The sequence below is a fragment of the Pinus tabuliformis genome, chromosome 5_1 (assembly GCF_031772625.1).
Source record: "Pinus tabuliformis cultivar Carrire ecotype Pingquan chromosome 5_1, CPIR1, whole genome shotgun sequence".
In the NCBI taxonomy this organism is placed as follows: domain Eukaryota; kingdom Viridiplantae; phylum Streptophyta; class Pinopsida; order Pinales; family Pinaceae; genus Pinus; species Pinus tabuliformis.
In genome coordinates, this window is record NC_142305.1 from 460,974,620 (window position 1) to 460,988,188 (window position 13,569).

A 13,569-nucleotide genomic window follows, 5' to 3' on the forward strand; every position below is an offset into this window, starting at 1 on the left:
GATCAAGAACCAGATCGACGACAGAGATTTAATCGCAATTTGTCTTTCGGTAAAAGAGTTTGGCCAGCGATAAACTCAGTTTTGCGACTTTGCGATGGGTCGAGGTTTGCGAGGTTGCGATGGACTTTGGACCATTAGATCAATAGGTTGATCGAACGGTGGAGGTTTACTCTCGCATTTCGCAGTTTCAAGTGTTGGCGGCTTGCAGTTAATGCGATGTGCGATAAGCCGAGAATGTGATAAGCCGAGGATGCGATAAGCCAAGAATGTGATAAGCCGAGAATGTAATGTGCGATAAGCCGAGAATGGGAAGCGTCTAAATTTGTTTTGTGTGTGATGTTTCGGGTTTTGTTGACCTTGTTGCTTGTTTTCATCAACAGGTCTGTCTTTTGCTGGTCTTTACACTTGTAAAGACATGTACCATATGTAATCTTGTTTTTGAGGTTAATTGAAGGCTCCACTCTTACTTGACCAAAAAAAAAAAAGTGTTGATGTTGGAACAACATTTTTTTTGGGTAAATTTTCAACATTTTTTTAGCAATGATATTAAATATAAAATATCATGACTCCAAAAAACCTTAAAATTGCAACAATTTTTAGGCATGACATTAAAAAAATTACGTCTCTGAAAAGTCTTAAAATTTCAACAATTTTCAGCCATGGTATTAAAGATGAAATACTTATAACTGTTTACAACCATAGCATTAAAGATAAAATATTATGACTCAGAAAAACCTTAAAACTTTGACAATTTTCAACCATGGAGTTAAAGTCAAATATCATGACTACAAAAATCCTAAAGTTTTCATTATATTTCAACCATGGCATTATGGAAAAATTATATGACTAAAAAAAACTTTTAAAATGAACCTCTGAATGAAAGAGGCGTTATACCAAAAGTAATTTTTTTTAATGCTAAAAGCGTAGATATTTTAAAAATTTAGCTGAAAAAACTCGACCCATTGCAATGAAATCTTAAAAATAACCATAAAATTAACACATCGTAGGGCAAACTTGATCCATTGTAAAGAAAACTTTAAAATTAACTATCATATTGCCACATAATCAGATCGGGTTGCTAGTCGAGGATCAACACGAACCCTATATATATATATATATATATATATATATATATATATAAATTAAGAAAATAAAACGAGTTTAAAAAAATAATAATTGATAAATTAAAAAACTATAAAAAAAAATGAAAATTAACCCAAAAAAACTATATATATATATATAATACAAAAAAATCAAACATAAATAAATAAATAAATAAAATTAACTTATAAAACATAAAAATTAAACCAAAAAAATTAAAAAAACATAATTTAATTAAAAAAAATCAAAATTTAACCCAAAAACAAATTGGATAATTAAAAAAGCAAACAAACAGAGTAAAAACAATTTTATCAAAATTTAAGCTAAAAATTTATTCAACTCATTAAAAAAAATTATCAAAATTTAAACTAAATTTTTTTTAATTCATAGTAAATATTAAGTTAAAAATAAATTTAAAAAATATATTAAAAAACATTAAAACGAATTTAACCAAAAAATAAATAAAAACATATTACAAAGAATTAAAAAACACACACACCTTGAAAAAAAATTATAACATATTAAAATAAAAAATGGTTATAAAATATTAAAAAAAAAAATTAAAAAAAATCAAAAAAATATTTTAAAAATATTAATCTAGAAAGTTTTCAGCAATAATCACATCAACTTTGGCTCCAGTGAGGGACGATTGCGAGAATCGACCCTCCTCCAACTGAGAGCCAAGGATTGCAATTGAATGATTTTTTTTTAATGATTTTTAAGTTTAATTTTATTTTTATTTTTTTAATGCTTTTTAGTTTTATTTTAATATTTTTTATAAAAAGAATTAATAATTTTCATCTTTTATTTTTATTTTAGTGTTTCATTTCATTTTTTAATATTTTATTTCACTGAATTTTTTTATGCATTTCTTTTTAATATTTTTTCTTTGTGTTTTTCAATTGTATGTTTAATTTTTATATATTTTTAATTTAAAATTTCAAAAATATGCCTAAAAAAAGATGTATTCTAAATCAACACTTTTCAAAATCAAGTGATTTTTTGCAACTCTAAAAAAAATTGAGATCTCAATACATTCTTTGTTTGACAGATTACTATATTTGAAACATATTAATAAAAATTAGAATATATAACATTATATTTCATAAAACGTAAATAAAATCCAGTTAATTTGGTTTAATGGCAAAATATATATTAAAAATAATAATAATAGAAAAATATAAAAAGAAAATTGTTATTTTTTCTATTCGCGTTAAAAACATCCTTGTTCAATTGAATACTCATGAAAAAACTATTATACATGATTCGTGAAAACAGACTTAAATGCGTACCAGTAAAATAAATTTTAATAATTACTGTAATAATGAAAATAAAAAATTTAACATTACCAAAATTGGAAAAACTAATGTGATAATTATCAATCTCATGAAAATATATTAATAGATTTACAAAAAATATTAGAACAAAATTTTGCAACGAAGGAAAAAGTGAGAAAAGAACATACCAACGCTTTTAATTACTAAGAAAGTAAGGATTACTCACATAATTCTTTAAGAGGAAGAGGTATTGGATGTGGTCATGTAGATAAAGAGGCATTTGAATGCCACAAGCTAATAAAGTTCTATCCATTTTGAAAAGGAGTGTAAGTTCAAGCAAAGTCACAAGAAACAATGTTGAAAATTTCACAAAAGGTGAAGTAGCTCATTTTAATGTATTTAATATGTTTTTTAATTATATTATAGAGAAATGTGTTTCAAGATGATGTTTGGTTTTTTAATTCTCTTTTATATTATAGGTGATTTTATTGAGAAATTTTGAGATTTAAAATAGGTTTTAAAACAAAAATGTATAATCAAAATCAATTTTATAAAAACTAATATTATTCATGATCATGATGTTAATTATGGGAGGTTCACTTTTTTTGGAGTAAAAAAAGAAAAAATATTAAAAAATAAAAAATAAAAAAATTACCTTTTTAACTAGCATTTTCAACTTATCTCCCTACGACTTTACTTAAATTTCAAGAGGGAGCACTCCTTGGATGTAAAATTTAATTTATCATCCAAAGAGTACCGACTTTGCATGCTTTCAATGGACCCCGCTACACGAAAAATGAGAAATACATGGAAAAATGTTATTGTAATTACGTTTTTTTAATGTATTTCTCATTTTTCATATAGTAGGGTACATCGAAAGAATGCAATATGGGTACTCTTTGGATGGGGAATTAAATTATGCATCCAACGAGTGCTCTTGTTCGAAATTTAAGTGAAACCATAGGGAGATAAGTTGAAAATACGATTTGAAAAAGTACTTCTTCTTCTTCTTCTTCTTCTTCTTTTAAAATTTGATGATGTAATCTAATATTATTTTATTATGTCCACTATTATTTTATAATACTCCTTAGAAGGCCTATTTTAAACATCAAAATTTCTCTAATGGGTTTCTTTAAAGGATGAAATAGTTAAAACATGTAGTGAAGTTTGGAGATTATAAGGTAATAAGGATGATTGAAGAATGAAGGTTTATTGTGCATGGTGAGGTAAGGAAATATCAATATAGTTTTTTGGTTTCTATTTTTTAGTACAATCTTTTAAGTGTAGTCCACTTGATTGGAAAAAAATATGAAGTGTTTTTATAATGGAAGTTATAAATTTTTTAATAAGAGTGATGGATGGAAAGTTTGTAGCATTCTAATGACAACAAATAGAAAGTTTTTAGAACAAACTAAAAAACTATTAAAATAATAATTGAAGATTGTAACTTGCGGCCTAGGTAATATGGTTATTTACATTTCAAGGGGATGAATTTAAAGGATGAGCATTTTTAACAGGATAAAAAAATATCATGGTTAGGAAATCATTCCAAGAACTTTCATGACTGCTACAACTAGTTCATTTAGATATTTGTTGTCCCATGCATGTAACAAGGATTGGTCTTTCCCCAGATCCAAATGTTGGATTGCAGATCAAACATATTAACTAATCTCGTGAATTCCCCTCTAGTTCACATGAAGCAGGACTTCTGCGATGCCATGGGCTTGCCTTTTAGTTGTAACACCCTCCTCCCACATCTACCCAAGCAACTGGCCAACCGAGGTAAACATGCGACGAGAGACTACTGTGATATGATTCAACCTCCTAGGTGACCTCAAGGAAATGGAATTGATGAAAACGCAACACACAGACCTCCCTCGGGTGCTTCATGAGGCCTAGGAGCTAATCCACTAATCCAGGTGCCCAACCCTTGAGTTAACCTAGCATTTAGATGAATTAAACCCAAAGTCGCTCCCATGACAAGGCATACATGCAACTATAACCCTATAGTCGCTCTCACAGGCTTGCCTTCCAACGACTAGATACCCAAATTGTCAGTTCTATGCTAGCGACTCCAGGATTTGAGCCACTTTTTTAGGCCCAGAGCCCAGGTCACTACCCAGAATTGAACCATCTCTTCAAATCAATAAAAAATTATGGAAATGAAAGTACTAATGAAAATACTTGATTAAGACCTTAACTGGACCCCTACTAGCCATAACAGACATTTTGGTAAACACTTAGTAAATAGGCAACCTACAAGTGTAAATAACAGATATGAGCATAGGGGTCTCATACTTATCTGAGATTCACCATGAAGCATTATTTCCTTATCACTTTAACTATCATTCCATCAATTAGGTCATAGATACATTATTCATTCATTCACAAGTAAAAACATGGTGAGAGCCATACATAGTTGTTGTCATGAAACACACATATAACCAACATAATAACAAAAAAAATACTCATGAAAGTACAGTCATATAGACCACATACAATCCATCAAAATGCTCATAGAAATACAAGGAGAAATAACCTTTCATTAATGATGCCAAAAACCAAACCTAGGATGGGACTTCCACATTCCACCCAACCACAGAATGGTTGAGCCAAATCTCTCTTCAGCCATTCACCCCCGTTCCATATTCCAAGCATGAATGTGGGACTCAAACCAAAAGAACCAACCTCACCCTCATCAATAGAAACCGTGCTTTATCGTAATCCATCCTTGATCACTAGGCGAACACATTGAACACATCATAACAGGCTTTACCGTGATCTCCACCCGATCACTAAGCCAAACAAGCATGGATGCCACCAGATTCCTCCACCTACACTGTGAATAATTTTCCTGTCTCCCAGTCTCTTAGGATTTACCGTAATCCAAACCCGGATCACTAGGCCCTAAACTGAGACCCAGTGTCTTAGGCTTTACTGCAATCCACACCCGATCACTAGGCCCTAAATTGAGACCCACTCTCCAGGCTTTACCACATATCCCAACCTGGGATTACTAGGCCCAACAGAGAGAAAACCACCTCTTGGCTTTACCATATATCCTGTCATTCACCAGCAAGGATTCCTAGGCCCACCGAGGCAACACAATCTTGGCTTTATCGCAACCCACAATCTGGATCAGGGATCACTAGGCCAGTGGCTTTACCATGATCCATAGTATGGTTCAGGGACCACTAGGTCATGTGCTCTATCATTTCATAGATCCACCTCACTCAGTTTTGAATCCATCTAGTAATCCAACTCAACCAAAACATGAGAACCCCATCACACCATGTTTATCTAGAAACGGAAAGGCTAACCTGAAAACACTATTACACTTGGCAAAACCCATGCCCTAATAGCAAAAGAACCACATGCAATACCATGCATGCAAAATCTAGCAAGGAAAATACACATGAAAATCGATACCTCCAAAGAACCATGATGTAGCTACTTGATCCTTCTCTTCCTTTCTTTATCCTTCCTTCCTCTTGCCTCATTTTCCTTTCTTGGTCCCATGCATTATTGAAGAAAATGTAACTAGGTTCGATATTTATACATGTGATTTTGATCTATGTACTTGTAAATAAAATAAATATTATTTTTGTAAATCATATGAATGAATTTCTCGCTCATTCCATAGGTCTAGGAAAGTCAAAGAGTCAAAATCATGAGCTCTTCTTGAGCATATTTGAAATGAAGCTACCTAGTGTCTAAGAACAACCCTCCAAGACCAACATAATCCTCCTAAAGACAAGCAAGAAAAATGATGGAAAAACTATGTTACATTGGCCAGCAAAATAATTGAAGTCATGTCGGCTAGCAAAAGAGACACAATGGATCACTTGGTTATGTCAACCCATTATGGAGGCATGACCACTATATATACCCACCTAGGGTCACTGCAAATGGGAGGAACAAAATCTCGCATTCTCTGAAGAAACTCAAATAAGAACAAGGTCTGCAACTTCGCATATATTGAAGAAGTATATTCTCTCGGATGGGATAATTAGGAGCAGGATCTCGGTGATAAGGTACAATGATACCTTCGCATTCCACTCTGAGATCTTAGTTAAGTTCAAGGTGCTGGAACTCGGATAGGTACAAGACTATGTCTCTTCGCATAAGAATCAACCTTCATTGTGATTTCAGATAAGTACTATTATGATGATTACATTCTCGACATAATACTAAAGACAATGGTCTCAGTGATACTCTTTGTAGTCATAACCTTAAGCATAGTTATGATCTCAATGGTGACCCTATCTCAAGGATATAATCTCATCGAAGGGGCAGCTATGGTGAAAACAATGAATATCTTGAGGATGCAGGCACGGTGATGATCTCGGAAAGGGTGCAGTGAGATGATGATGATCTCAGCGGTATGAAGAAGAGGATTGATGTCTTGGTCTTGGAGTGGCTCAGTCAGTCAAGGGTCATGGTCTTGGTGTTCGTCAATTGGAATCTCTAGAAGAAGAATTTAGTGCGGGTTTTCGTCTCCAAGAGGGAGAGGTTTTGGCCCTAGAAAAATGCCTAAATCTTGTGTTCTTGTCTCTTTGTTTTTGGTAGCTATTTGATGAAATAAGAAACACCCACTCTAATAATGTTAAAAAGAAGATTGTGCTAACAAGCAAATTAAAAATGTCTCATAAATAGTTATCAAGTCAAGAAGAATCTCATTAACTACATGTGCCTCAGATTCGTCAACATGCATAACCATAGAAAAAACTTGAGCCAAGAGATTACATTGACTAAGATCTTGCCAACTGATCCACATAAGCCTTTTTATTAATGAGGCCTCTATTTTCTTCATTTTCCATTATTTTCCTTTAGTTTCCTCCTCACATGCAACCTATGAACTTTCACCTTCCTTTTCTCCTAATTTCCTTTATTTTCATAAATAAATGTGCCAAAAATTCCATTTTGCATTTCCAAAGCCTTTGTCATTGCCTTTGGAAATTTCCTTAGCCATTAAACCGATAAACACCCACACTAGGATGTCTTGCCCAACATTCAGCTTGGAATATGTGTCCCATCGACCATGGTATTATATATTTTTACATGGAATTTTTACCAGGGTTGTTACAGAACCCTCCCCTTGGGGGACACCTTCCTCGGTGTTCAATGACACCTATTACCAACAAGACTGTTGAAACAAAACATACTCCCCATGGAGCTTCATAACACAACGCATTACGGTATTTACAATAACCACATGTACACATATGCACATTTGCTAAACCAGCAAATAAAAGGATACAATTCTCATATCAATCAACAAGAGAATCCAGAGGCTCACACCTACACCCTCAAAGTAATACCAGGATTCACCTGCTTCCTATGAAGTCCAAAATCCACTGCAAAGTCAAATCTACATCCAATGTCCAGCGCTAAAATCTTGTGTCACTTATCCTTTCAGCAAACAACTATCTGCTCATTGTTCCAGGGCACACTCCTAATGTGCATTTGATTCCATCTAGAAATGCTAATGACCAAAACAAACATATCAGCAACCTTCCCTTCTCTACTACACAGTGCCTCGAGAAATCCGGTCACCCCCTTCTGTGCAGTCACTCACCTTCCAAGTTCCCTGGCATCCCCTATCCTGGGTGATCCATCCCTTGGTAAGGCTTCCTCACATCGGAAGATACAAAAACCAAGGCATATACATACCTAAAAACCATCATATTGGTCATAACATGCTCATGAAATTAGTGGACACTATTGGGTACCAGTGTCCCACAATGGCCTGGCTTCTAAAGTGCTCTACCAGCGTATTGTTGCATGTTCCAATTTCTTTTGTTGTTGCTACCCATTCTTGCAGTCGATTTCAACCACCCAACCAGACACGTTCATGCATTCCTATTCCAAGCACATAATTTCCATTAGATTCAAATAATTTGGAATAACCTCAAATCATACCTCATTGGTAGCTCGTCAATAAGGTATATTTGCAATCATGTTTGTTTCATGTCACAACAAGTGAAACTAACTATTTGATCAAAACATCATGTATAAGCATAACACATTAGGTTAGCTCAAAACACAACCATTGTAGATCAAAATCCTAAATCACATGTAACCATCATAAACCATAACCATAGATCACATATAATCATCATATACCATAATCATAAATCACATGCATAATAAAACTGAAATAAAATGTTGATACTTATCCTTTCATCAAACCTTAGCTTCTACCTTTGTCTTTATTTCGTACGCACTCTGGATCAATTGCCACACCAGACAAACACACAGTTCCTTCTCCTAACCATGTTCACATACACATCGTGTGCATCACACACATACAATCACACATTGCATACAACACTATGCAATACATGCACCTACATCTGACATACAACACAACACAAATATGTATATAGAGTGCAACACAATGAATGCATATGTCACGATACCATGACTACACAATGCACATACATAGTACCGCATGCCCGCAACACAGCATGTATGACATGCACTCAATCTGATCAAGTGCTCAATATTTAGCTCAAAAATCAAAGTTCTTAGAATAGCTCGAAACCTGAACAACCGCATCCATCTCGGAAAAACGATCCTAACACAACTCATTTCATCGAAAACCGAGTTCGTATGAGAAAGTTATTGTGTTCTGATCGCTTTGCTAAACAAGGGAAATTTGCAAAAAAAATGCCCAGTCACTGCACAATCAGTGGTTTGTACTGCTGACGTGGCAGGTGACTAGGCATGGTCAAAGTTGGTCAATGACAAATTATAGATGGACAAGTGTCATCATTTGATTGGGTTTTACAGGTGATGAGTTGGCACATTTTTATTGGTTTAATTTGGACCAATGGAAGAATGCCACGTGGCAAGCCTGGAGGCTACCACGTGGCACCTCCCAAAGGCCTTGACAGTCTATATAGTGGAACAAAATTTTGGTTGGAGGTCGGGTCGAACCTGCGACCTCTAGCACACTATCCCCGCGACTTTACCAACTCCTCTACACTGTGGTTCTTACCATATCAGTTCTCCACATTTATTTAAGGTGTAACAATTGGGAGTTGGGAGGTTATGGGAGGGCCAACCCGTAGGCCAACCCTCCCCCATGTCAATGCAATGTTACAAACCGCAAACAGTTATAAAAACCGGCGGGCTCCAACACTCCAAAACCGCGACAGTTAACATGTGAATGCATATATATAAACTGCAAGCTGTTACGGTTATGAAACCTGATGGATCTGACAAACGCCAAATGGTTTTGCATGTGAACACCACAACACAGTTAAGGTTGCAGTTAAACCGACGGATAGTTCACCACTTCATGATGGTTAGCAGTCTCCGCATGTGAACGTTATCACCGCAAAATCAAATGGTTAGCACTCTGACAGCTCCGACTCCAACAGTTAATGTGATAATAACATCGCATGTGAACAGCCCATCAAAACCGCTGAACATAACGGTTTCGGTTTGCACTAATCTGGATTTAAAAATTAATTAAGCACATCTTAACGTTAACTAGTTGCAACTTAAAACGGTGGAGTTTTTGGCAATGCCCCCAAATTTGGGCCTGGCTCCAGATTTAGTGGGGCTAACTGGAGATATTCCAAAATTAGAGGGGAAATTGTAGAAAAAGACTGTCTGAGTCATAGAGAAGGCAATTTTCGGCCAAATTGAGCTTAGGAAGAGGTTTTCTTAGCTAATTTGGACATTCTGAACACATTGGTGCAGGTATCAGGAGCCATAGAGATTTGTAAAATGGAATTTTTCCACGTTGAGCTAATATAGAGGCCTAAGACATGGAAGTTTGACCAAGGAGATGTAGCCCAGGAGGGGTGAACTCCTTCATCAAAACTTTTTGTTAAAGTGTCTCTTTGATGGTTTGATGTACTGTGAATGTTTGTTGTTTAGTATTTGTTTTTGAAGCTATTTTTCTCATGAATGCCATTTTAAACTTAAGGAAAATTACCTGATTACATACACAAATAGCTAATGAAACCTAAACACAAAAGGCAATAAGCAAGCATATGTTTAGAGATCTGTAAGTGTTATTAGCACAGCAAAACTAATCATAAAAAATAGATCAATTTGGTATTAGCGAAAAGGTTGAATTTCTTGATTGCTTGAATTTATGAAATTAGGGTTTTAATGGTTGCAAAATTGTGATGCTTACACTATTAAAGTTGTAGAAAGGAGAAGGGAAGCTATTGGTTGCAACTCCTGAGGTAATTCCCAAAAGAAGGAGAGCCACAAGGCCATAATCTCCACCACCTAAAGTTCCAATTCCAGTTGCACTTGAAACTCCTCAAGTTTTTCCTTCAACTGATATTGAAGAGTTACAAGCAGTACCAATTTCTGAGCCTGAATCCATAGCCATTATGTCTAGAGAAAGAGAGCTTGAATCCATAGCCATTATGTCTGGATAAATAGAGCTTGAAGGTCCTTCTTTAGAAGAGGAAGAATTCAAGAAATCTTTCTTCACTTTAACTGAGATGGTTAAAGTCATCTATGAAGGGAGGAACACTAGAATGGTTGGAGAGAGTTCTAAACCTTCACATAGAGAAGGAAGCTTAGAGGATAAAAAAGATGAGAAGAAGGATTCCAAAGGGAATGGTGGAAAACCATCTCCATCTCCACCATCCTCATCATCTTCCTCATCATCTTCATCATCTCACACAGCATCATCTTCCACTACCACCACCGAAACTATCCATACTCATTCAAAAACCCCAAAAGGAAAGACTCCCTTACTTAAATTGGACATAAAATTCGACAGTTGGAGGTATACTGCAAAATTCAGAACCTTCAAGAAGACAACATAGAGATTCAGTTGGCTTCATTGAGGCTAGAAGGAGTTGCACTGGTTTGGTGGGAAGCAAAGACTCAAGAGGAAATGTGAATCCATGGTAAGATATCCACTACTTGGGTTGAATTTGTTTCTGCACTTAAAAGACAGTTTTATCCTTTAGCTATAGCAAAAAGCCATTATGGATTGGCAGAATTTTAGGCAACTTAAAGGCCAAACAGTCCAAGATTAGACATAGGAGTTTAGGAAAAGGGATTTATTATTAGGAGTGAATTTGAATTCCCAAGATACATTGCTGAAATATATTGGGGGTTCACATTCCTATCTGAATGTTCAATCCAAACAATTTATATGAGGTATGTGTGCAAGCCACACATCTTGAATCTACAGGAAAGAACATTCAGGAAGAGAGTAGTAAGAGGAAGCCATTCAAAGGAAAGGAGAAAGAGAAGGGTGGAAAATGGAAGGGAAAAAAGAATGCAAGTGTGAAGAAAGAAGGGGAGAAAATCACATGCAAACATTGTGCCAAAGTTGGGCATGATGAAGCCCACTACTGGAAAATGCATCCCGAATTAAGGCCTAAGAAACAAAACAATAAGGGAAAACAAAAGACGACCGCTACCACACAACATGACCTTAGTTCTGATTCTGGTGATGAGACCAAGATTTCAGCCATGGTTACAAAAGGAAAAGAAATCGTTGCAAGCACTAGTTCATCACATAGTCAAAACAACACCCCAAATGAAGAGTCAATAATAGAGTTGTTTCATGTAAGATTGATTTCAAAACATACAAAGATTGATGCATTATTTGATAGTGGGTCACAATCAAACTTGATTTCAGAAGACTTGGTTAAAAAACTAAACCTTGGCACTGTACCTCATCATAAGCCATATCCATTGGGTTGGATATTTAACAAGGAAGTGTTTATTCAAGTTCGCAATTACTAAAAAGTTCATTGATGAAGTTGATTTAGATGTAGTTCCACTTGAAATCTCAGGAATCATTTTGGGTAGTCCTTATTTGTATGATAGAAAATCAGTATTTTATCGCCATGATAACAAATACATATTTCTCAAGAATGGGGTGGAGTACATTGAGAGAGCCCATCGCAAAAAGCTGAACATTTCTTTGGTTAATGCAAGGCAGATGAAGAGGCTAGTAAATGCAAGTAAAAAAATTTTGCTTCTCATGATCAAGAAAAAGAATGATATTGATTATGAATATTTTGAAGGTTTTGATGATAAATTGAAATCTGATTTGTTTGATGTGGTAAGAAAGCATGGCGAGATGTTTTAGGAACCAAAGGGGTTACCTCCCAAGAGGGGAATTCAGCATGAGATTCAATTGCAACAGGATGTTCCACTTCTGAACATTGGCATGTATCGCATGTCTATTATGGAGAGCATGGAAATCAAAAATCAAATTCAAGAATTGCTAAACAAAGGTATCATATGCCCATCTACTTCACCATGTGGTTCACCCATTGTCTTGGTGCCAAAGAAGGATGGAACTTGGTGCATGTGTGTGGATTTTCGTGCACTTAACAAAATCATGGTAAAGAATCATTATCCACTCCCAAGAATTAACGATTTTCTTGATCAGTTGAGGTATGCAAATTATTTCACTAAGTTAGACTTACGAAGTGGTTATCATCAAGTTAGGATAGTTGAAGAAGACATTTGGAAAATTGCATTTAAAACTAAACAAGGATTGTTTGAGTGGATTTTACGCCTTTCGGTCTTACAAATGCTCCAGATACTTTCATGACGGTAATGAATGATGTATTGATACCATTTTTAGATGATTTTTTCATTGTCTACTTAGATGATATACTCATATTCAGCAAGTCAAGAGATGATCATGTCATGCATGTAAACAAAGTACTTGATGTCTTGAGAAAATAATAGGTGTTTCTAAAGATGTCGAAGTGTGAATTTGGCAAGACTTATTTAGTATATTTGGGACACATTGTTGGAGGAGGTGAGCTGAAGATCGACCCCTCTAAGTTTGAGGTCATTCTGAATTGGTCCAAGCCCAATAGAGTTACAGAGGTAAGAAGCTTTTTAGGGGCAGCACAATATTGGGGAAAGTTTATTGCTAATTTTCTTCCATTACAACCCCATTACATGCATTAAAAAGTGTCAAGAAAGTCTTCCATTGGGGAGATGTACAGCAGAAAGCATTCGATGCTTTGAAGAAAAAGCTAAGTTCAGCACCGGTATTGGCTCTTCCGAGTCTTAGACAGCCATTCGAGATTCAAACGGATGCACGTGATTATGCCATGGGAGCAGTTCTATTGCATCATGGTAAGCCCATTTCATTTCATTCTAGAATATTTAATGGAGTTGTAACTAACTATACCACACATGACAAAGGAATTTATGCATTGGTACAAAGTGT